At 43.2% G+C, this 24686-nt stretch overlaps 1 pseudogene across 1 annotated transcript; it reads left to right on the top strand.

Annotated features, from left to right (window-relative positions):
- Positions 1-5834: 5834 nt before the first annotated feature.
- Positions 5835-7297, top strand: LOC309550660 (annotated as a pseudogene). The gene is made up of 2 exons: positions 5835-6134; positions 6914-7297. The product of its transcript is annotated as an uncharacterized misc_RNA (transcript).
- The last annotated feature ends 17389 nt before the right edge of the window (positions 7298-24686 follow it).

Raw genomic sequence — 24686 nt, 5'->3', positions numbered from 1 at the left:
TTGATGGAATGGGAATCAGCGGCTGTCAGTCCAGTGAAGGAGACTCCCATCCCAGACGCTAAGCGGTAAGGTTGAATGGCTGAATAGGATCATTAGGAACAGAATCGCAAAAATGATGGTGGACACTGGAAAACCATGGCCTGAATGTCTCCCCATAGCTCTCTACTCTATCAGGAATGCCCCTAGATAACCCCATGGGTTATCATCCTACGAGGTTTTGTTTGGGAGTCAACCAAAGACTGGATTGTACTTTCCTCAGCAGCTGTCATCTTTACATTATCAGCTGACGGGGTATGTACAGTCCCTGTAAAGGGAGCTCCAAAAGGTCCATCATAGGGTTTCGGGAGTCTCTCCCAGACCCTGACATCATAACCAGTGTACATTCTATTTAACCAGGTGACTGGGTTGTTGTGAGGAAACATCAAAGGACAGAAGTAGAACCGAGATACACCGGGCCATTCCAGATTCAACTGACCAGGCCGACTTCCTTAAAGCTTGAGGGACGTGACAACTGGGTGCATGCCAGCCACTGCAAGAAGCTGCTCAGTTACATCACAGAATGAGGAGTGCGGGTCCATATGCGGCACTAACACACATCAGTATGAATGTATGGAAAAGAAGTGATGAATTTCCTCCACCAGCTTTTGTGCAAATTAAACACCACGCCATCGTGAGGCACTCCAATCTCCTTACCAGACGATAGAGTATGATGGGCAGTATACAGTATATCTTTCAAGTGGACAAGCTGAGCAATCAACAGAGTAGCAAAGCAATATCAACACTCCAGCAGTTGGTCCGTGCCTGCAGCATCTCAGGCAATAGCAGCATGGAAATCCAAAGAGATGAGTGCGACCCTTTATTCACTCAACCCGACTGAGCCATCGGTATGAGCATCACCAGAAGTGAAATAAAAGCCTCATAGTGAAGTCCGTAATCAGGGAGTAGATTTATTATAAATAGTACTTATATAGGTGAACAAAAACAGTAGTAATTCAAAAACGCAGCGGCTTCAGCGTGCTTGTGTGTCATCACAGATGCCTGATTAGTTTCGGCCAATGGGCCATCGTCAGAGGCGTGACCTATCCACACAAGCACGCCCTTTTGTATACGTAGACAGGAGCTGATGTCACTGTCGGAACTTACGTCACTCCGGCACTAGACATCAGGTTGCTGTTACTTCCGCATCATACGTTCCAGATGCCCGAAGTATAAGGATATTCCGAACCTAGGATGATCAACTGTGAGATTTAAATGTGCAGGACAGGTGTTGGAATTCCTTCCCAGCATTTCCCAAAAAAACAATAAATAAAACCATCAAGAAGATGTCATTTTAACCACTTGCTGACCGCCGCAAGTAGATTTACTGCGGCAGTCAGCCCCTCACAGGCAAAATGATGTATATTTACGTCACTAGCCTGTGAGGCTCTGGGGAGCGAGCGCGTGCCAGCGGTGGAGCGCTCCCGCGTGGTCACGGACCCCCCCCGCGCGTGTGACCGGCGGACCCGATGTCCGCCGCTCACTCTGCGATCGTCGGGGGAGAAGGAGAAAGGCAGGCAGCTTGTGTAAACAAGCCACCTGTCATTCTCCCCTTTGTAGAAACACTGATCATACGGTTCTACTATGTAGGACCGTTGATCAGTGTAACTACAGCTCAAGCCACAGCCAATCACAGTTAGAATCACGCCCCTAGGGACACACACAGCCCCTCCCTCTCAAATAAAGTTAACCCCTTCACTGCCAGTGTATTTTTACAGTAACAGTGCATATATATAGCACTGATTACTGTAGTAATGTCACTGGTAACCCCAAAAGTGTCACAAATGTCAGTCAAGGGTCCGATCTGTCCGCCCCAATGTCGCAGTCCCGCAAAAAAAATCGCAGATCGCCGCCATTACGCGTTAAAAAAAAAACAACAAAAATTACAAAAATCTTTCCCTTTGTTAGTAAACGCAATAACTTTTGCGCAAACAAATCAAAATACGCTTTTTGCGATTTTTTTTTTACCAAACATATGTAGCATAAAACAAATTGGCTGAAAATGTTAAAAAAATTTAGATTGTTACTTTTTTTTGGGGGGGAATTTCATATAAAAAAAATGTGAAAAATATTGTTATTTTTGCAAAATTGACGCTCTTTTTTTGTTTATAGCGCATGATCAAAAAATCGCACAGGTGATCAAATACCACCAAAAGAAAGCTCTGTTTGTGGGAAAAAAAGGACCTCAAATTCGTTTAGGTACAGCGTCTCGCGACCGCGCAATTGTCCGTTAAAGTCACACAGTGCCAAATCGCAAAATACCCCCTGGTCAGGAAGGGGGGTAAAATCTTCCGGGGCTTAAGTGGTTAAGAACCATATAAACCTGATGACACTCCATTAGAGACACATTAGAAGTCTCCACCTGCTGGACAGAAATTAAAATACAGCTCCATATCTGGAAGCAGCAAATATATTCCGAAGAGGTATATAATTAAATATAAAACAAAAAAACATGATCGTCAATATTAAAAAATGCACCATATCTAAAAAGTAAAAAATAAACAACTGAAATCCAAATGATATCGATCAAAGGGAAGATACATAAACAAAAGGGATACTATAAATCAATTGTTATTAATAAAGCAATTAACATCCAACTAAACATTAAGATCATGGGGAACATAATATTTCAAATTATAAATCCAGGGGGTTTCAAGCCTCGAGATTTCACGTTTCACAAAACTTCCCCTCCAGTGTGGGGTAAATCTGTCGATGGCAATAAAAGTAGTGCCCGCTGGATTTTTGCCATGGCATTCCAAATAATGTTTCGAAACACTATGTTTGGGAAATCCCTTCTTTGTGTTGGCCACATGCTCACCAATCCTAATATTCATGGCCCTGATGGTGTGTCAAACATACTGAAGGCCACCCGGACAGATGAGCATGTAGACAACATTACGGGATGTACAGGTGATAAACGTATCAATGTCAAACACCTTGGAAGTGACCGCAGATTGAAATTGGCTAACCCGTCTGAGTTTAACCACTTACCGCATACTAAGGTACACATACGTCGGGTAACTTTGTGGGGTTATACCGGGATGATGCCTCTAGCTAGAGGCATCATCCCGGTACCGTGGTTTGAAGCCGACGGTCGGCTTTCCGTCGGTAACGACCGATGCGGCTCGGGAGCTGCTCGATCATTACCCGGGGGGGGCGGGAGGGGACGTCCCCCCCTCCCGCCGCCTTCCATGGCTTTGCTCGGGGCTCCCGTCCCACCGGGAGCCCCGAGCACCAAGCCGGCACGTCCGCCGGCTGGATGGAGTCCCGATGAATGCCTGGAAACGGCATCGATCGGGTCTCCAATGGCGTAACCCGGAGGCGGCATCCATGACGTCACTTCCAGGTTACTGTGCTGAAAAAGGCGGCAGATTTGAAAAACGGCTGTATGCAAAAACACAGTTTTTGGCGTTTTGCATACAGGGAAGTGTAGTGGAGGGGTTTGGGGTCTTTTAGACCCTCGATCCCTCCATAAAGAGTACCTGTCACTACATATTGGTGTCACAAGGGATGTTTACATTGCTTGTGACAGCAATAAAAGTGATCAGATTTTTATTTTTTTTTAAAAACTGTAATAAAGTAAAAAAAAAAGAAAAAATAAATAGGAAAAAAAAAAAAATTTAGCCGCCCCCGTCACTGTTAGCTCGCGCACAAAAAAAAACGTATACGCAAGTCGAGCCGCGAATGAAATTGCTGCTCAAACCACACATGTGAGGTATCGTCGCGATCGCCAGAGCGTGGGCAATAATTAAAAAAAAAAGAGCTACACTCTAACTCTAAACTGGTAACCGTTAAATAAATTTAAAGCGTTGCCGATTGAGATCTCTATTGACCGTAGTTTGTCGCCATCCCACGGGGGGGGGGGGGGCGCAATTTTAAACCGTAACATGTTGGGTATCTATTTACTCGGCGTGGCATCATCTTTCACAATATACAAAAAAAATGGGCTAACTTTACTGTTTAGTATTTTTTAAATGCAGTGAAATGTGATTTTTCGAATTTTTTCCACAAAAATGGCGTTTTAAAGACTGCTGCGCAAATACCGCGTGACAAAAAATTTTGCAATGACCGACATTTTATTCTCCAGAGTCTTTGCTAAAAAAATATATATAATGTTTGGGGGTTCTAAGTAGTTTTCTAGGAAAAAATACTGGTTTTAACTTGTAAACAAAAAGTGTCCGAAATAGGGCTGGGGCTTAAGTGGTTAAAGATATTAATGTTACAAATTTATGGAAAAATGAAACCCTATTAGGGGCATCCAAAATGTTTGGGGCTACCTGGAGTTTCAAAGGGGCAACACCCCGAAAGATCACTTCAGGAGAATTAGAAAGGACAGAACCTAACACTGTATCATTGTTTAATACCTTCCAGTGTCTGGTCATTATCTTTTTAATATCAAAATGTTGTCTATAATAGGTGGTGATGAAGGCAAAGGTATGGTCCTTCATTTTTCAATTTTGTTGGCCCCCTTCTAGAATAACGGCTCTATCCTTGCTCCCCATTTCGGTAATTACTCTATTCAGGTCAACTTTTTTGTATCCCTTATCCAAAAATCGATCCTTCAGCACCACAGCTTGTCTAAGGTAGTCATCCCTAAGAGTGCAATTCCGTCTAAGGCGAATAAACTGGCTCTTAGGGACCAATCTCAACCAAGACGTATGATGGAAACTACCCTGTCCAATATAGCTGTTCCGGTCTGTTGGATTGAAGTAAGTAGAGGTGATTAAAGAACCCTCTCTAATTCAAATCCAAAAAAAAGAATTTTGGATGAACTCGCCTCATATTGCAATGATATACCCTGGGTATTCTGATTCAACAAATCTATGTACAGACCAAGGGAATGAAGATCACCATTCCAAATAAGGAGGACGTCATCGATATACCTCCCCCAGAAAATCAGTTCTGGTCTTCTATTGGTATAGATGATGTCCTCCTCCCATTTGGCCATGAATAGATTTGCCATACTGGGGCTCAAATTTAGAGCCCATAGCAACACCCCTATTCTAAAGGTAGAAAGACCCCCCCAAACCAAAGGTAGTTGTGCGATATGGCAAACTCCAATAAGCCAGAATCAAACCAGCATCTCTTAAAAAAGTTTCAACTGCTTCATAACCATGATGGTGAGAGATGATGGTATATAATGATGCCAAATCCTCAGTGGTCATGATGTAGTCATCTTTCCACTCCAGTTCACCCAAGATTTGGATAACCTGAGTGGAGTCCCTCAAGAAGGAGGGAGTCCGACAAACCAAAGGTTTTAAAAAACCATCAATGTATTTACCAATTCTAGAGGTGAGTCAAGCCCACTGATAATGGGCCTACCTGGATGAATATTCACATCTTTATGAATTTTTGGAAAATAATACATAACAGGCACCCTCGGGGTATTAGGAATGAGAAAAGCTTTTTCTTTTTTGGTGAGCAAATTGGAATTAAAGCCTGATTCTATGATTTTATTCAGATCCTTTTTATATTTTGTGATGGGATTGTTAGTCAACACCACAGAGGTCTCAGTATCTGAGAGGATTTTGCTCATCTCTGTAACATATGCGGTCTTGTCCAATACAACAATACCCCCTCTTTTGTCCACAGGACGAACAATAATATCTTCTCTCTTTTTTTTTTTTTTAAAGAGTCTAACCCTTCTCTAAATTTGTGGTTATTAATACTTTTCCTGGGTTTTGATTCCTCTAAATCATAAATTCCTCTAAATATTCAGTACTAGTTCTTTAAATACTGCAACTGATAGAGCGATTTTCCCCCGAAGGGTTGAAAAGTGAGGCTTTGGACAATTTAGAATGTCTAATCTCACCAGCTTCCTCAATAGTAGTCAACAGTCGGCCTACAGGGAAAGCATGTTGATAGAGGTGCGCAAACTCCCAGCGGAGAAGCAGCAAGCCAATGATCACAACAGGAAAAGTGACCTTCCTGCATTGTGCATTACTCCACCTCCTGAACTGCTGGGAGATGTTTTGAGGGAACACTATGACTACCTACAAAACCAGTCCTCCATCAACAAGTTGAAGAGACACTCATCGGGGCACTACCTGTGTATAGAGAATTTTCAGGATATTCTGGAAAGGAGACAGGCAGCCAATGTCAAGAAAAAGGAGCGGATCAGAAATATCAAGATGGAGGTTCTCCATTTATATGTATATTTTTTCCTTTTTTGATATAGATACATTTTTAGACTCCATTGTGGTCCCAGTGTGCCCTTACTGCTTCTTTCTCTCTGAAGTATCATTTTGAAGCTCTCAAAGCCGCATTCCACCCTGCCTATGGCCCCTTTCTCTATGCAGCCCCGATGTGCTGGAGATCATCCATGCCTCAGCCCCGGGTTAGGCGGCCCCTGGAGTTGCTCCGGTTTCCCTCTCCTATACTGGATGGCTCATGGATCTGTGACACTACTTCAGGTAGTGCTTTTTCCATATTACCCTTCATTACAATTCTGACATTATACAGTTCATTCTTATGATGTATATTTTCCTTCTTAAACACACAAACTTACATTCAAGCTCCTGATGAAACGCGTCGAGCCTACAAATTACTCAATATACCATTGCAATGTGACATATTTCAATTCGTGAACACACAGAGGTTATAATGTCTTATTGTATCCATTGTTTCTTGAGAGATCCTGGTTTGATCCTAGAAATGATGCATGTGTATTTTTTGTTGATTCAATATGTATTATGCAATTTATTGTATACTATATCTCTGTATGTGTTATATGTACATCTATTTATTTAATAAATTCTTTTTGTATAGTTACCTCACTCAAAGTCCCACACCCTTGTTTTTATCCTTGAAGAGACACTCATCGGGGCACTACCTGTGTATAGAGAATTTTCAGGATATTCTGGAAAGGAGACAGGCAGCCAAGAAAGGGGAGCGGATCAGAAATATCAATAGTGGCTTTTCCAAGCTGAAGACCATTGTGCCTCTCATCCGTAAAGACTGAAAACCTAGCAAAGTGGATACACTGAAAGCGGCCACAGAATACATAAGACTTCTTCATGATATCCTGGTGGAAACTGGAGGTTTTGAGAAAATAGAAGACGTTCCTGACCTAGAAACCCCTGAAAGATACTTGGGCCCAATTCCTATGAGACGTGATTTTATGGGTCCTACTGGAATGCCATTTATGGTTAAAGCTGAAGACCCACTGGGCTTGTGGAGGGCAGGGGGCATGTTTCCTGGATACCTGGGTTTCTCACAGATTGACAAAAGTGGCAGACTGGCATTTCAGAGTGGCTGTTAAGCCAACTACTGCCTCTCTGAGAACAGTACAACCTTCTGAGATTTTACCCCCCCCCCCCTCTGAGTTCTGACACCTGGGATGTTTGGAGCCTTTTCATACAAAGCAAGCTACATTTCTGGACCAGATTTCAAGAACTACGTGGGTTAACCACTTAAGCCCCAGAGGATTTGGCTGCTAAAAGACCAGGGGGTATTTTGCGATTCGGCACTGCGTGACTTTAACGGACAATTGCGCGGTCGTGCGACGCTGTACCTAAACAAATTTGACGTCCTTTTTTTCCCACAAATAGAGCTTTCTTTTGGCGGTATTTGATCACCTGTGCGATTTTTTGATCACGAGCTATAAACAAAAAAAGAGCGACAATTTTGCAAAAATAACAATATTTTTCACATTTTTTTATATGAAATTCCCCCAAAAAAAAAGTAAAAATCAAAATTTTTTAACATTTTCGGCCAATTTGTTTTCTGCTACATAGGTTTGGTAAAAAAAATCGCAAAAAGCGTATTTTGATTGGTTTGCGCAAAAGTTATCGCGTTTACTAACAAAGGGAAATATTTTTGTCATTTTTGTTGTTTTTTTTTTTAACGCGTAACGGCGGCGATCTGCGAGTTTTTTTGCGGTACTGCGACATTGCGGCGGACAGATCGGACCCTTGACTGACATTTGTGACACTTTTGGGGTTACCAGTGACATTACTACAGTAATCAGTGCTATACATATGCACTGTTACTGCAAAAATACACTGGCAGTGAAGGGGTTAACTTTATTTAAGAGGGAGGGGCTGTGTGTGTCCCTAGGGGCGTGATTCTAACTGTGATTGGCTGTGGCTTGAGGTGTAGTTATACTGATCAACGGTTCTACATAGTAGAACTGTATGATCAGTGTTTCTACACAGGGAGAACTGACAGGCAGCTTGTTTACACTAGCCGCCTGACTTTCTCCCTCTCCCACGACGATCGCCGAGTCACACGCGCGGGGGGGTGCGTGACCACGCGGGAGCGGGAGCGTGCCGCCGGCGGCGCGCGCTCGTTCCCCAGACCCTCCCAGGCTAGTGATGTACCGATACGTCACTCTGCCTGTGAGGGGCTGACCGCCGCAGTATATGTTCGTGCGGCGGTCGGCAAGTGGTTAACGTGTCTTTAGCAAGGTTACATATACCGGTTTAGAAAGAAAATTGTACTTCTGTACGTCTATAAAGGAGATACCCACCCCACACAGGGGGTATCTCTGGTGAGTGGGCTACCTATTATAGGGGTCACGGAACACCTCACTACCCACCACAGGGTCACCTAATGTGTATTATTTACACAAAGAATTTGTCACCTGTTTTTACAATACTTTTTGGATTTTTATAGCCACTAAGTCACCTTTTGTATCATTTTTGGATATTTTTAACCACCAAGTCACCTTTATATCATCAGTCCGTCACTTTATCCAGCTTCACTGAAGTCACCACTGTTGATCATTTATCTTATTTATAGTTATTTATTTATTCGCATTTGGTCACTTTATATATTTATTACCCATGTGCATACATCCCCTATAGATACTCATGCACATGTCAACTTATTGACTATCTGACACAAGATTTTTATACACCGTACATCAGTTTTCCTGCAGACTTTACTCCTCTAATTCTACTTCATATTATACCCTTACTTATTATCAGGGCTTTTTTTCTCAGACAATAGGTGCAGGAACTCCCCCTTTCTGAGTCACCCCTTGTCTCCTCCCCCTACCCACGCCCTGCACGATTCCTTGGTTCCACCCCCTTCCCTCCTCCCAATACCGGCCCTTTTAGAGAATACAGAACCAAGTAACATTTGTACTACTAAGTAATTTGTATGGAATTTGTTAATGAAAACAAGAAAAGCAGTTAAATAGATCCTCTGCAACCAGCAACATAAGATCCCCCCAAGCAACCCCTAACAAAATACCCCTCCCCGCCAGCAAAAGTAGACCCCCAGCAGCAACAGATTTCCCTGCAGCCAGCATCACTAGATCCTTCCCAGCAACAACTGACCCCCCAGCAACATAAGCCCCAACCCCAACAACAGCAGATCCCCCACCAGCAACAATAGACCTCCTTAGCAGCAATAAACCCCACCCACCCACCCCGCAGAAATACATCCCCTCAAGCAACAATAGAACCCCCAGAATGCAGCATGAATAGACCCTGAACCCCTTCTCATTACATACATTCAATGCTGGAGGTGCCGGAACTGCGTTCCCCCGCGTTCCTGCTGAAAAAAAGCCCTGCTTATTATACTACCACTAGGCAGCGCCATTCCATAATTTCTCTTCATCTTTATATAGTCTTTGACTATAGTCTAGGGAGGCAGCAGCCTACCATTTATCATTTTATATCCATTTCTATTCAAGTATATTACCATAAGAAGCGCGGAGTCTATCACCGCTACAATTAATATCTCCTGAACCTGCATGGTTTAGGAGATATTCAACCTGCATGCAGCCACTGACGTCAGCGGCGCATGCGCTCTGAAGGTCCGGCAGACCTTCAGAGCTCCTTGCCGGCTCTTGCCGGAAAGTGAAACTCCCGCGCGCACCCACGGAAGTGACGTCATCACGGCTTCAGCCACTCACAGCGCCGGAGCCGCCGAACCAGGAAGAGATGCCGAGGGAGCATGTCAGCGCCCTCAGCGTTGTCCAGAAGACCGCGTCGGGGCTTCGTTCGAAGGTAAGTATTTCATAATGAGCTAGTATGCAATGCATACTAGCTCATTATGCCTTTGTCCTGCAGGGTTTGTTTTTTTTTCATGAGTATAAGACCGCTTTAAGACCATGATTTAGGACTCTTAGTGAGATCACTCCCACATAGATTGAAAATACCTACATCTTTCCGTGCCTCCTCCCCCCTTCTGGTCCCTCTTTTTTGTTCTCCACCTCTTTTGTTGGAAAGTGTTGGTAAAAGAGGATAAGGAACAAAAAGAAAAGAAAAAAATATATGAGAGACCAGGAAGGCTACAAGAATAATGCAGTTTTTAAATAGCAGGAATATCGGGGAATATCGCTCCATAAATATAAAAAATATGTAATAAATATAAATAATAAATATAAAACAGCGTCTGTTTTATATTTAATTATATCCCTCGTTGGAATATATGTGCTGCTTTCAGGAATGGAGCTGAATTTAAATTTCTGTCCAGCAGGTGGCGACTCCTAATGTGTCTCTAATGGAGTGTCATCAGGTTTATTTTAACTAATATTGGTTCCTAAAATGACTTCTTCTTGATGGTTTTATTTATTATTATTTTTTAGGAAATGCTGGGAAGGAATTCCAACACCTGTCCTGCATATTTAAATCTCACAGTTGATCATCCTAGGGTCGGAATATCCTTATACTTCTGGCATCTGGAACGCACGATGTGGAAGTAACAGCAACCTGATCAAAAGGGGAAGTTGGGAGGATGTTTCTGTATTAAATACAGTGCCTTGCGAAAGTATTCGGCCCCCTCGAACTTTGCGACCTTTTGCCACATTTCAGGCTTCAAACATAAAGATATAAAAGTGTAATTTTTTGTGAAGAATCAACAACAAGTGGGACACAATCATGAAGTGGAACGAAATTTATTGGATATTTCAAACTTTTTTAACAAATAAAAAACTGAAAAATTGGGCGTGCAAAATTATTCAGCCCCCTTAAGTTAATACTTTGTAGCGCCGCCTTTTGCTGCGATTACAGCTGTAAGTCGCTTGGGGTATGTCTCTATCAGTTTTGCACATCGAGAGACTGAAATTTTTGCCCATTCCTCCTTGCAAAACAGCTGGAGCTCAGTGAGGTTGGATGGAGAGCGTTTGTGAACAGCAGTTTTCAGTTCTTTCCACAGATTCTCTATTGGATTCAGGTCTGGACTTTGACTTGGCCATTCTAACACCTGGATATGTTTATTTGTGAACCATTCCATTGTAGATTTTGCTTTATGTTTTGGATCATTGTCTTGTTGGAAGACAAATCTCCGTCCCAGTCTCAGGTCTTTTGCAGACTCCATCAGGTTTTCTTCCAGAATGGTCCTGTATTTGGCTCCATCCATCTTCCCATCAATTTTAACCATCTTCCCTGTCCCTGCTGAAGAAAAGCAGGCCCAAACCATGATGCTGCCACCACCATGTGTGACAGTGGGGGATGGTGTGTTCAGGGTGATGAGCTGTGTTGCTTTTACGCCAAACATAACGTTTTGCATTGTTGCCAAAAAGTTTGATTTTGGTTTCATCTGAGCAGAGCCCCTTCTTCCACATGTTTGGTGTCTCCCAGGTGGCTTGTGGCAAACTTTAAACCACACTTTTTATGGATATCTTTAAGAAATGGCTTTCTTCTTGCCACTCTTCCATAAAGGGCAGATTTGTGCAGTATACGACTGATTGTTGTCCTATGGACAGAGTCTCCCACCTCAGCTGTAGATCTCTGCAGTTCATCCAGAGTGATCATGGGCCTCTTGGCTGCATCTCTGATCAGTCTTCTCCTTGTATGAGCTGAAAGTTTAGAGGGACGGCCAGGTCTTCGTAGATTTGCAGTGGTCTGATACTCCTTCCATTTCAATATTATCGCTTGCACAGTGCTCCTTGGGATGTTTAAAGCTTGGGAAATCTTTTTGTATCCAAATCCGGCTTTAAACTTCTCCACAACAGTATCTCAGACCTGCCTGGTGTGTTCCTTGTTCTTCATGATGCTCTCTGCGCTTTAAACGGACCTCTGAGACTATCACAGTGCAGGTGCATTTATACGGAGACTTGATTACACACAGGTGGATTCTATTTATCATCATTTGTCATTGTTAGCTATTGCCAGGGACACTGCAGGCACAAACCAACAGTCCTCACAATGACCCAGTCATTGAGAGACTCCCGAACCCTATGATGGACCTTTTGGAGCTCCCTTTACAGGGACTGTACATACCCCATCAGCTGAGAATGTAAAGATGACAGCTGCTGAGGAAAGTACAATCCAGTCTTTGGTTGACTCCCAAACAAAACCTCGTAGGATGATAACCCATGGGGTTGTCTAGGGGCATTCCTGATAGAGTAGAGAGCTATGGGGAGACATTCAGGCCATGGTTTTCCAGTATCCACCATCATTTTTGCAATTCTGTTCTTAGCCGTTCAACCTTACTGATGGCTCGGTCGGGTTGAGTGAATAAAGGGTCGCACTCATCTCTTTGGATTTCCATGCTGCTATTGCCTGAGACACTGAAGGGACAGACCAACTGCTGCAGTGTTGATATTGCTTTGCTACTCTGAATTGTTGATTGCTCGGCTTGTCCACTTGAAAGATATACTGTATACTGCCCATCATACTCTATCGTCCGGTAAGGAGTAGGGATGATCGAGCGGTTTGGGTCGACCATCGGTTCGGCCCGAACATTGGGTGTTCGAGGTTCGGCCGAATTTAGAACTTTTTGCCCAAAAAGTTCGGAATTCGGCAACCAGAACCGCCCAAAATGCAATGCTTCAGGAAATGGGCTTTAAAAGCCCGTGATTGGACCAGAACCATTAGCAAAAGCCAATTGAGGGGGCAGGAGAATGCTAGGAATGTGATTGGAGTGACTAGGGGGTCCCTAGACCAATCATTAGTGAATACGCCCCCCAGTATATAAGATCGCCCCCGCCATATTCCCAGCATTGTTATACTGGACATGGAAGAGAGTGGAAGCAGTTCTGTTCATTTTACTTTAAAAGTGTCATTTAGCTATTTATTAGTGTGAGGAAAGGGATATCTAGTGTAGTTAGAGTGCTCCTTTACACTTAAGTTAGCTTCAAAAATTTAGTTTCTGTAGGGAAAGTGTTAAGTGTCAGGGGACCGTAGTGTAGTGTAGGGTTAACTGACAGTGACTGCTATGGCAGGGTGACAAAACCCTTCCATAGCAGGGTGACCGCTATAGAGAAATGATCATTTCTCTGAGTTGCTTCGGGACAGGAATGTGGCTTCTCACCAGCCAAGCATTTTTTATGCTGCAGGGGCTGCCACTGCCAGTGCTTTTTTGAGGACATGTTTGATGTCAGACATGACATCTGAATATGTGTATAGGGGGAATATATAGACATATATGTCTGAATATATACCCCTAGACATATATAGGTGTGATAGTAGCAGAAATAAATGCTTGTGCTAATGAAATCATTTACAGGAATATATTTCTGCTACTATCACACCTATATATGTCTAGGGGTATATATTCAGACATATATGTCTATATATACCCCCTATACACATGTTCAGATGTTTTGCCTGCCTCAAAAGAACCCAAAAAAATGCCAAAAAAACGCTAGCGTCAAAAAAAAAATGCCCAGGTGTGTTTTTGCTGGCATTTTTTGGGGGGTTTTGGAGGCAGGCAAAACATCTGAACTTGTGCACAGTACCACTATACACAAGTTCAGATGTTTTTCCTGACTGCAAAGAACCCCAAAAAATGCCTGCTATTAAACCGGCAAGGTGTGAAAACCGAGGAGAGAAGCCAACCCCCTGAGCTGAAAGTTTTCTAATACAAACAATCCTTTTTTTATGGTTCTGGACATGCTACAGAGCTGAAACTTCACATGTACACTTTTTAGACCCCCCCCCCCCCCCCCCCCCAGATACTAAATCCAAAGTAAAAATCAAAAAATCTCTTTTTGTTTTTTAATTGTTTAATTTTTCAATAATTGGCTTTTTTTTATCAAAAATGACAATTTTTAAGAACTTTTTTTGTGCGATTTCCCGTGTCTGGGGGGTCTAAAAGGTGTACCTGTGAAGTTTCAGCTCTGTAGCATGTCCAGAACCAGAAAAAAAGATCATATAGGTGTTAAAGTTAAAGGAGGGTCCCGACCCACATCCCTGTTCTACTGAAAAATTATCTTTTTTTTTTCATGGTTCTGGACATGCTACAGAGCTGAAACTTCACATGTACACTTTTTAGACCCCCCAGATACTAAATCCAAAGTAAAAATCAAAAAATCTCTCTTTTTTTTTTTAATTTTTTCAATAATTGGCTTTTTTATCAAAAATGACAATTTTTAAGAACTTTTTTTGGTGTGATTAATAGTTAATGGGGCATGACCCAGAACCCTAGGCACTTTTTAGGGGCATTTATTGGGTTTTAGGGCTTAAAAATTGTGTTTTTTGATTACCGAAGTTCGGGTCCCATTGATTTCAATGGGGTTCTGAAATCCGAACCGAACTTTTGGAAAATTCGGGTGTTCTGGTCGAACCGAACTTTTCAAAAGTTCGATTATCCTTAGTAAGGAGATTGGAGCGCCTCACGGTGGTGTGGTGTGCTTTCATTCGCACGAAAACTGGTGGAGACATTTCATCTCTTTTCCATACTGATATGTGTTAGCGCTGCATATGGACCCACATTGTCTTTATTTGTGATTACAAATTTATGCTGGCTGCTTGGTGATTTTCATATATTCATTTTTAGATTTCATCCAGTATAGCGTGGATTCCTCCTTTATATTATTTGCCAAAGAATGAGGAGTATCGGTTTTACTTATATTCTTAGCTTAGTGTATTTTAGCGATAGTAACGATGAAAAGCACCCCAACCTATTGTATAAAATGCATCTCCAACTGTCTAAAACGGTGAACAGGACCATTACTGGGTTTGCTCTAAATCCCCACCAAGCCATTACACCCCAGCAATGGCAAGAGTTTACGCTATATACGACGTTCGTATTGGTATAAAGAAACCAGGAGACACTTTATAGAACTTAAGGATACATTCCTAGAGGGTAACATCAGTTATAGTTTTCAATGTTAGCTCTGCCTCCGGCTCTTTACTTTCTAATCCAGTGTAGCACCCTCCTAGGTAGGTGCTAGGCAAAGCATAGTTGTGGCCCTGATTTGCTTATCAGGAGGGCCTGATCTGTTAGTTAGTCTGTCACATGCCTCCAGGTGTTACCTGTTGAGTCTGGGGAGTCTCCCTACTGTATCCAATGAATGATCTTGTTGGACAGTGGAGGAAACCTAGCCAATAGCACACCAGGGTTTATGACTATCCCTGTGGGTGGGCATTGCTGCAATGCATCCTGGGATTGGGAATAAATCCTGAGGGAGCATGTGACAGGGTGTCTTTTGGCGGGAGCAAAGTCCCAGGAGGAGGTGGACGGCTGTCTCTACTCCTGCTGAAGTGAGGAAGGTGGTCCAGGCAGTCGGCCTAGGGACCAGGGGTTGAGCTGAGCTGACAGGATCCAGTGTGTGCTGACCAAGTGGAGCTGCTGGGCAGAATTATTTTGGAAAAACAGAATCGTGAGTACTCAAGCATCTGCCTAGGGGTCTGCCTAGGAGAGGGGACCACTCCAGAGAGGTCAAGGGGATCAAGGAGCTAGCTAACCCAGAGTGATATTGCAAAGGGGGGTGCCAGGTATTAAAGCCCTGAAGATTAGGGGATAAAAGGGGGTGCCAGGAAGGGCCCTGAAGTTGCTCAGCATTGCAGTCTACATTATCAATCAGCTACCACAGGAAAAGAGTGCCTATGGAAGCTAAGAGGACTCTTTCACAGTTAAAGGTGAATTACAGTAAGTGGCCTAGCCGTGACTAGCTCTACATAGCGTTAACCAGCGTCAGGCAGCGTTGACCAGCGTTAATCAGCATTTTCTGTACAGTCCCTGCCTTTTTGTGCATAGTTCAGGTGTTGGAGTTTCCCACTCATCCCTTCTATCCAAGTTCTCAATAAAACCTAAAACCTTGCCTGAGGTAAAAACACTTGGAAAACATGCCTGAAGGTGCTATTGTTGCTAATGGTAACCCAGGGGAACCCACACTCAGCAGCTCCCATTGGAGTAGTGCTACACCAGTATTGGTATCGGGACACCTAGGTAGTTCTTCATCCTTAGTTTTGGCAAAGGGAATAGTTTTGTAGGATCCACCGCTTGTGAGAAAGGTATAACAGTCAATCTTACCAATGAAACCCCTGGTCTATTAATCACACCAATAGACCAGATTATATCTGCTGGAAGGAAGAGTGAGGGAGGAATCCCCCAGTCTATTATGTTACTACTTAGTGTCCTTATTATTTCTTATGTGGTTCTTATAAGGCAATTCCCCCTAATAAAAGAGGTTCCTGTGCTTTAGTGAAGCTTGTACCGGTATCCTACATTGCAGTCGATCGTGAGGATCTGCTGGTGCGGAGAAAGGCAAGGACATCAGGGAGAGCTGGCGGGAAAATGCTCTCTCTTCAATACCAGGCCTGGCCTTGGTTCCCAGCTTGGACCGGGTGGAGGATAGAACTTATGAAGTGATAGAACAATATCTCGTCCATTGTGGATGAGATGTTCAATGAGACCATTAAAACAGTAAGGGAGATTACTCAGGAAGAACGACAAATGAAGACTCTTGTACAGCAGGAAAAGATGGCGCTTGATTATCTGTTAGCTTCCAAGGGGGGTTTCTGTGAATTCATAGAAGAAGACTGTTGTACCTGGATAGCAGATACCAGTGACAAGGATCAGGCCCTTATGGATAAGGCTACTTCCCTGCAAGGCAGATAGCTAGTGAGGGTTGGAATCCGTTTAAGGCTTTTGGAAGTTTTGGGGATTTGTTGTTCTCCATTGGATCTTGGTTGAAGGAAATAGGAGTATATATATTTATGTTGCTTTTGTTTCTATTCCTCCTATATGCCGCGGTGAGATTTTCCTGTTGTCTGATCAATCGAGTCACCAAAGCCCGAGCAGACGACCAAATCCTTATTGCTGAGGCGAGACTCCCTGAAATCCAACCCATGCACCAGATGCTGAGGATTCCAAACCGACCGACCATCAATACGTCCCACCACCTCACGTCCTCCCTCTGAGTCACCTCCCGAAGAACGGAACCTACGTGTCAACCTTCGTTTTCTTTTGAGTCTACATGTCAACACTGATTCTATTATCTTTATTTTTAACTTTTTGAGAGAGAATGAGCTCTTTGGTTTATTTGGAAGAAGATGATCAAGATTCTTCGAGGGACACATGGGGACATATGACAAAGAGGAGGGGCTGTTGTGGAGATTTTATTAGGACTAGTATGGACATTTTTCAGGATGTGTTTTATTTAGGATCTCAGTAGGATTAGATACGGTTTCAGGATCTCAGTAGGATTAGATATGGATTCAGGATCTCAGTAGAATTAGATACGGTTTCAGGATTTTAGTAGGATTAGATACGGATTCAGGATCTCAGTAGGATTAGATATGGTTTCAGGATCTCAGTAGGATTAGATACGGATTCAGGATCTCAGTAGGACTAGATACGGTTTCAGGATCTCAGTAGGACTAGATATGGATTCAGGATCTCAGTAGGATTAGATACGGTTTCAGGATCTCAGTAGGATTAGATACGGATTCAGGATCTCAGTAGGATTAGATACGGTTTCAGGATCTCAGTAGGACTAGATATGGATTCAGGATCTCAGTAGGATTAGATACGGTTTCAGGATCTCAGTAGGATCAGATACGGTTTCAGGATATCAGTAGGATTAGATATGGATTCAGGATCTCAGTAGGATTAGATACGGTTTCAGGATCTCAGAAGGACTAGATATGGTTTCAGGATCTCAGTAGGATTAGATACAGATTCAGGATCTCAGTAGGATCGGATACGGATTCAGGATCTCAGTAGGATTAGATACGGTTTCAGGATCTCAGTAGGACTAGATATGGATTCAGGATCTCAGTAGGATTAGATACGGTTTCAGGATCTCAGTAGGATCAGATACGGTTTCAGGATATCAGTAGGATTAGATATGGATTCAGGATCTCAGTAGGATTAGATACGGATTCAGGATCTCAGTAGGATTAGATACGGATTCAGGATATCAGTAGGATTAGATATGGTTTCAGGATCTCAGTAGGATTGGATACGGTTTCAGGATCTCAGTAGGATCAGATATGGTTTCAGGATCTCAGTAGGACTAGATATGGATTCAGGATCTCAGTAGGATTAGATACGGTTTCAGGATCTCAGTAGGATTGTATACGGATTCAGGATCTCAGTAGGACTAGATATGGATTCAGGATCTCAGTAGGATTAGATATGGTTTCAGGATCTCAGTAGGATTAGATACGGTTTCAGGATCTCAGTAGGATCAGATACGGTTTCAGGATATCAGTAGGATTAGATATGGATTCAGGATCTCAGTAGGATTAGATACGGATTCAGGATCTCAGTAGGATTAGATACAGTTCAGGATCTCAGTAGGATTGGATACGGTTTCAGGATCTCAGTAGGATCAGATACGGTTTCAGGATCTCAGTAGGATCAGATACGGTTTCAGGATCTCAGTAGCATTAAATACGGTTTCAGGATCTAAGTAGGATCAGATACGGATTCAGGATCTCAGTAGGATTAGATATGGATTCAGGATCTCAGTAGGATTAGATACGGTTTCAGGATCTCAGTAGGACTAGATATGGATTCAGGATTTCAGTAGGATTAGATATGGTTTCAGGATCTCAGTAGGATTAGATACGGTTTCAGGATCTCAGTAGCATTAAATACGGTTTCAGGATCTCAGTAGGATCAGATACGGATTCAGGATCTCAGTAGGATTAGATATGGATTCAGGATCTCAGTAGGATTAGATACGGTTTCAGGATCTAAGTAGGATCAGATACGGATTCAGGATCTCAGTAGGATTAGATATGGATTCAGGATCTCAGTAGGATTAGATACGGTTTCAGGATCTCAGTAGGATTAGATACGGTTTCAGGATCTCAGTAGGATTAGATACGGTTTCAGGATCTCAGTAGGACTAGATATGGATTCAGGATTTCAGTAGGATTAGATATGGTTTCAGGATCTCAGTAGGATTAGATATGGTTTCAGGATCTCAGTAGCATTAAATACGGTTTCAGGATCTCAGTAGGATCAGATACGGATTCAGGATCTCAGTAGGATTAGATACGGTTTCAGGATCTCAGTAGGACTAGATATGGATTCAGGATCTCAGTAGGACTAGATATGGATTCAGGATCTCAGTAGGATTAGATACGGTTTCAGGATCTCAGTAGGATTAGATACGGTTTCAGGATCTCAGTAGGATTAGATACGGTTTCAGGATCTCAGTAGGATTAGATACGGATTCAGGATCTCAGTAGGATTAGATACGGTTTCAGGATCTCAGTAGGATTAGATACGGTTTCAGGATCTCAGTAGGATTAGATACGGTTTCAGGATCTCAGTAGGATCAGATACAGTTTCAGGATCTCAGTAGGACTAGATATGGTTTCAGGATCTCAGTAGGATTAGATACGGATTCAGGATCTCAGTAGGATTAGATACGGTTTCAGGATCTCAGTAGGATTAGATACGGTTTCAGGATCTCAGTAGGATTAGATACGGTTTCAGGATCTCAGTAGGATTAGATACGGATTCAGGATCTCAGTAGGATTAGATACGGATTCAGGATCTCAGTAGGATTAGATACAGATTCAGGATCTCAGTAGGATTAGATACGGTTTCAGGATCTCAGTAGGATTAGATACGGTTTCAGGATCTCAGTAGGATTAGATACGGTTTCAGGATCTCAGTAGGATTAGATACGGATTCAGGATCTCAGTAGGATTAGATACGGATTCAGGATCTCAGTAGGACTAGATACGGTTTCAGGATCTCAGTAGGATTAGATACGGTTTCAGGATCTCAGTAGGATTAGATACGGTTTCAGGATCTCAGTAGGATTTGATATGGATTCAAGATCTCAGTAGGATCAGATACGGATTCAGGATCTCAGTAGGATCAGATACGGTTTCAGGATCTCAGTAGCATTAAATACGGTTTCAGGATCTCAGTAGGATCAGATACGGATTCAGGATCTCAGTAGGATTAGATACGGATTCAGGATCTCAGTAGGATTAGATACGGTTTCAGATCTCAGTAGGATTAGATACGGTTTCAGGATCTCAGTAGGATTAGATACGGATTCAGGATCTCAGTAGGATTAGATACGGATTCAGGATCTCAGTAGGATTGGATATGGATTCAGGATCTCAGTAGGACTAGATACGGTTTCAGGATCTCAGTAGGATTAGATACGGATTCAGGATCTCAGTAGGATTAGATACGGTTTCAGGATCTCAGTAGGATTAGATACGGATTCAGGATCTCAGTAGGATTAGATACGGTTTCAGGATCTCAGTAGGATTAGATACGGTTTCAGGATCTCAGTAGGATTAGATACGGTTTCAGGATCTCAGTAGGATTGGATACGGATTCAGGATCTCAGTAGGATTAGATACGGTTTCAGGATCTCAGTAGGATTAGATACAGATTCAGGATCTCAGTAGGATTAGATACAGATTCAGGATCTCAGTAGGATTAGATACGGTTTCAGGATCTCAGTAGGATTAGATACGGATTCAGGATCTCAGTAGGATTAGATACAGATTCAGGATCTCAGTAGGATTAGATACAGATTCAGGATCTCAGTAGGATTAGATACAGATTCAGGATCTCAGTAGGATTAGATACGGTTTCAGGATCTCAGTAGGATTAGATACGGTTTCAGGATCTCAGTAGGATTAGATACGGTTTCAGGATCTCAGTAGGATCGGATACGGATTCAGGATCTCAGTAGGATTAGATACGGTTTCAGGATCTCAGTAGGATTAGATACGGTTTCAGGATCTCAGTAGGATTGGATATGGATTCAGGATCTCAGTAGGATCAGATACGGATTCAGGATCTCAGTAGGATAATATCTATACCTGGATAAAGTCGGTGAATAGAAGGAGTCTGGGATCAGACATTAGTGGATATTTCCTGGCATTCTCTGCCGCTCGGTGTGATCTCCTCCCTCCCCCGGCGTTGCTGTAATGATAACGGAGTTCAGATTTCCGGTACAAAAAAATCTGACTGCTTTCCCGCTGACATCCTGACATTGTGCTGATGGAGCGGCCAGACTCCAATCTGATCCTCCAGGCTCAGCACCCCGCTGGAATGGGGTCACCTCCAACATCCCGCCATGTACAGAGTGGGGCCTCACTTCAACAATAGGAGCTGTGATCTGCAATTTATCAATTATCCCTCCTTCTCTTAATGTTACACGTCCGTAAAAGCTGAAAATGAAACCTAGAATATGCTTGGATTCTCGGTTCTCTGCCAGCTTAGAGCTCAGTTGTCTACCACTTCAAAGCTCAGTTCTCTGCCTGCTTAGAGCTCAGTTGCTAGATCCGGGTTTCTTAACCAGGGTTCCTCCAATGATTGCTAGGGGCTCCTTCTCTCAGATAAGTTCCCAGTGACAACGATTACTTTTTAGCTGTCTCTAGGGGGGAAATTCTTCCCAATGACCAAAAATGTAAGAAACGCTCTTCGCAATGACCGTCAAACTTCATTGTAGATATAGTCATTTTTAGCAGGGGTTCCCTGAGACTGGAAAGCTATTGCAAGGGTTCCTCTGTGTTGAAAAGGTTGAGAAACTCTGTCCTAGATGTTCAGGACTTGGCCTGCTCATGTTCTTGGTCTGCTCAGGGCTCAGGCTCTCTGTCTGCTCATGTTCTTGGTCTAAAATGATGAATATTGAGTGAATCTACAGATATTTCAGGCAGGGGGGGCTATCTATCACTAATAAAGCAGTTGAGGTCAAAATCCTTATTTAACCCCCTGGGTGCCAATACTTTCGTCTCATACACCCAGAAGGACTCTCTTCTGCTTAATTGTCGAATGTAGTTTCCCCCCCTCCAATGTGGCTGGACATGTTCAATTCCCCAAAACTTTAGAGAATGAGGGTTTCTATCATGGACTTCTCTAAAATGCTTGGAGACGCTGTGTGACACCTCACCCTTTTTTATATTTTCGATGTGTTCTCCTATTCTTACGTTCAGGGGTCGTGATGTGCGACCCACATATTGGAGTCCACAGCCACACTCCATCATGTAGACCACCCCAATGGTGGTACATGTAATTAAATCTTTAATATGGTATTCGTTGCCTGTGCTGTTAGATTTAAACGATTTTCTTTTCTTTATGTTTTTCCTCGTTTGTCGACAGACACCGCATTTCCCACATGCAAAAAATCCGGATAGAAACTGGAAAACAGTATTTTTCATACGCTTAGGGGGATCTACCACTCCCGGTGCTAACCTATCTTTCAACACAGGTGCTCGCCTGTATATGAAACCAGGTTTCTCCGGAAGGTGGGGTCCCAAAACTTTATCTTGTTTGAGGACACTCCAGTGTTTTTTAATGATGCGTTCAACTTGCTTGTGTTGAGCATTAAAATCAAGCACAAGCTTAAAATTATTGTTCACCTCCCTTGGTGGTGTCCTCTTGTTTTCCAAAAGTTCAGTTCTATTTAATAGTGCTACTTGTTGTAAATCAGAATTCACTTTCTCCATGTTGTATCCCTTTGCCTGAAATCGTTCCACTAGTACTTTGGACTGTGTAATAAAGTCATTGTCATTTGAGCAATTTCTTTTAATCCTGATAAGTTGTCCCCTCAGGATGTTAAATAGCCAATTTTTATGGTGACAACTATCCATAGGTAAATAGGAGTTGCGGTCGGTAGGTTTAAAAAAATTTTTTGTATGTAAACGACCATCTTTTATAAAAATCTCCAAATCTAGGAAATTCAATTTCTCCTTGCTCTCAGTCCATGTAAGTGCGATATTCTTGTTATTAAAATTCATTCTGGTTTTAAAAAAATTAAAAGATAAAATGTCCCCTTCCCAGATAATAATCAAATCATCAATGAATCTTTTATAGAAGATTAATTCTGGGGGTCTGTTCACTAAAATCTCCTCCTCCTCCCATTGGGCCATAAATAAATTAGCTACGCTGGGGGCAAATCTTGCCCCCATAGCTACGCCTTTGGTTTGTAAAAAATATTCTCCCGCATACCAAAAATAATTGTGATTGAGGCAAAATTCCAAACTTTCTAAAAGAAATTCTAAATGTTCCCCATCTAAATCTGATTCATCTAAGGCCCATGCCGCTGCCTCCATTGCAGCCTCATGGCCGATGATAGTGTAAAGAGAACCTACATCCGCCGTAGCAAGGATCGCTCGGGTGCTACTCTCCAACACTGAATGCCATAACAGCAGGCACGGCTGAGTGCCCAACAAATGTGAGTTACCTCTTTATGCTCAATAAAAGCTCATTATTTACATTCAGAGAGCACTAGATCTTTGCTTTATCTTTATTTTATGTCCTGGTGACCCCCGGAGGTGAAGGCTGGAGAGGTTACCTGTGATAGTCTGTTTATCCCCTGATATGCTCATGCTGGCCCGTTTGGGTCTGGTATCAAGGTGAGAGGCCAATCTTACTGGTGGAGGGAGTTCACACACTGGTGGTTCCTGCTTGATTCACAAGGGATTGAGGCTGTCCTGTCATCACCTGGATATACTAATCATTACTTTGGAGCACTTTATATGAACATTTATGTTTCATCAGAGCACATATGATGGACACTATATTTTATTGATAACACTTGTTGATTCATGTAATCACTAATTATTTTTGTGCCCTTCTGGCGCAGCACGTTTTCTGATTTTCATGTTCTTGGTCTGCTCGGGGCTCAGGCTCTCTGTCTGCTCATGTTCTTGGTCTGCTCGGGGCTCAGGCTCTCTGTCTGCTCATGTTCTTGGTCTGCTCGGGGCTCAGGCTCTCTGTCTGCTCATGTTCTTGGTCTGCTCAGGGCTTGGGTTCTATGTCTGCTCAGGACTTGGGTTCTCTTTCTGCTCTTGTTCTGCTCAGGGCTTGGGTTCTCTGTCTGCTCATGTTCTTGGTCTGCTCAGGGCTTGGGTTCTCTGTCTGCTCATGTTCTTGGTCTGCTCAGGGCTCAGGCTCTCTGTCTGCTCATGTTCTTGGTCTGCTCGGGGCTCAGGCTCTCTGTCTGCTCATGTTCTTGGTCTGCTCGGGGCTCAGGCTCTCTGTCTGCTCATGTTCTTGGTCTGCTCGGGGCTCAGGCTCTCTGTCTGCTCATGTTCTTGGTCTGCTCAGGGCTTGGGTTCTATGTCTGCTCAGGACTTGGGTTCTCTTTCTGCTCTTGTTCTGCTCAGGGCTTGGGTTCTCTGTCTGCTCATGTTCTTGGTCTGCTCAGGGCTTGGGTTCTCTGTCTGCTCATGTTCTTGGTCTGCTCAGGGCTCAGGCTCTCTGTCTGCTCATGTTCTTGGTCTGCTCGGGGCTCAGGCTCTCTGTCTGCTCATGTTCTTGGTCTGCTCGGGGCTCAGGCTCTCTGTCTGCTCATGTTCTTGGTCTGCTCGGGGCTCAGGCTCTCTGTCTGCTCATGTTCTTGGTCTGCTCAGGGCTTGGGTTCTATGTCTGCTCAGGACTTGGGTTCTCTTTCTGCTCTTGTTCTGCTCAGGGCTTGGGTTCTCTGTCTGCTCATGTTCTTGGTCTGCTCAGGGCTCGGGTTCTCTGTCTGTTCATGTTCTTGGTCTGCTCAGGGCTTGGGTTCTCTGTCTGCTCATGTTCTTGGTCTG

This window comes from Pelophylax lessonae (genome assembly GCF_965119305.1).
Source record: "Pelophylax lessonae genome assembly, chromosome: 1".
Taxonomy (NCBI): domain Eukaryota; kingdom Metazoa; phylum Chordata; class Amphibia; order Anura; family Ranidae; genus Pelophylax; species Pelophylax lessonae.
This window is presented reverse-complemented; position numbering and strand designations above follow the sequence as displayed.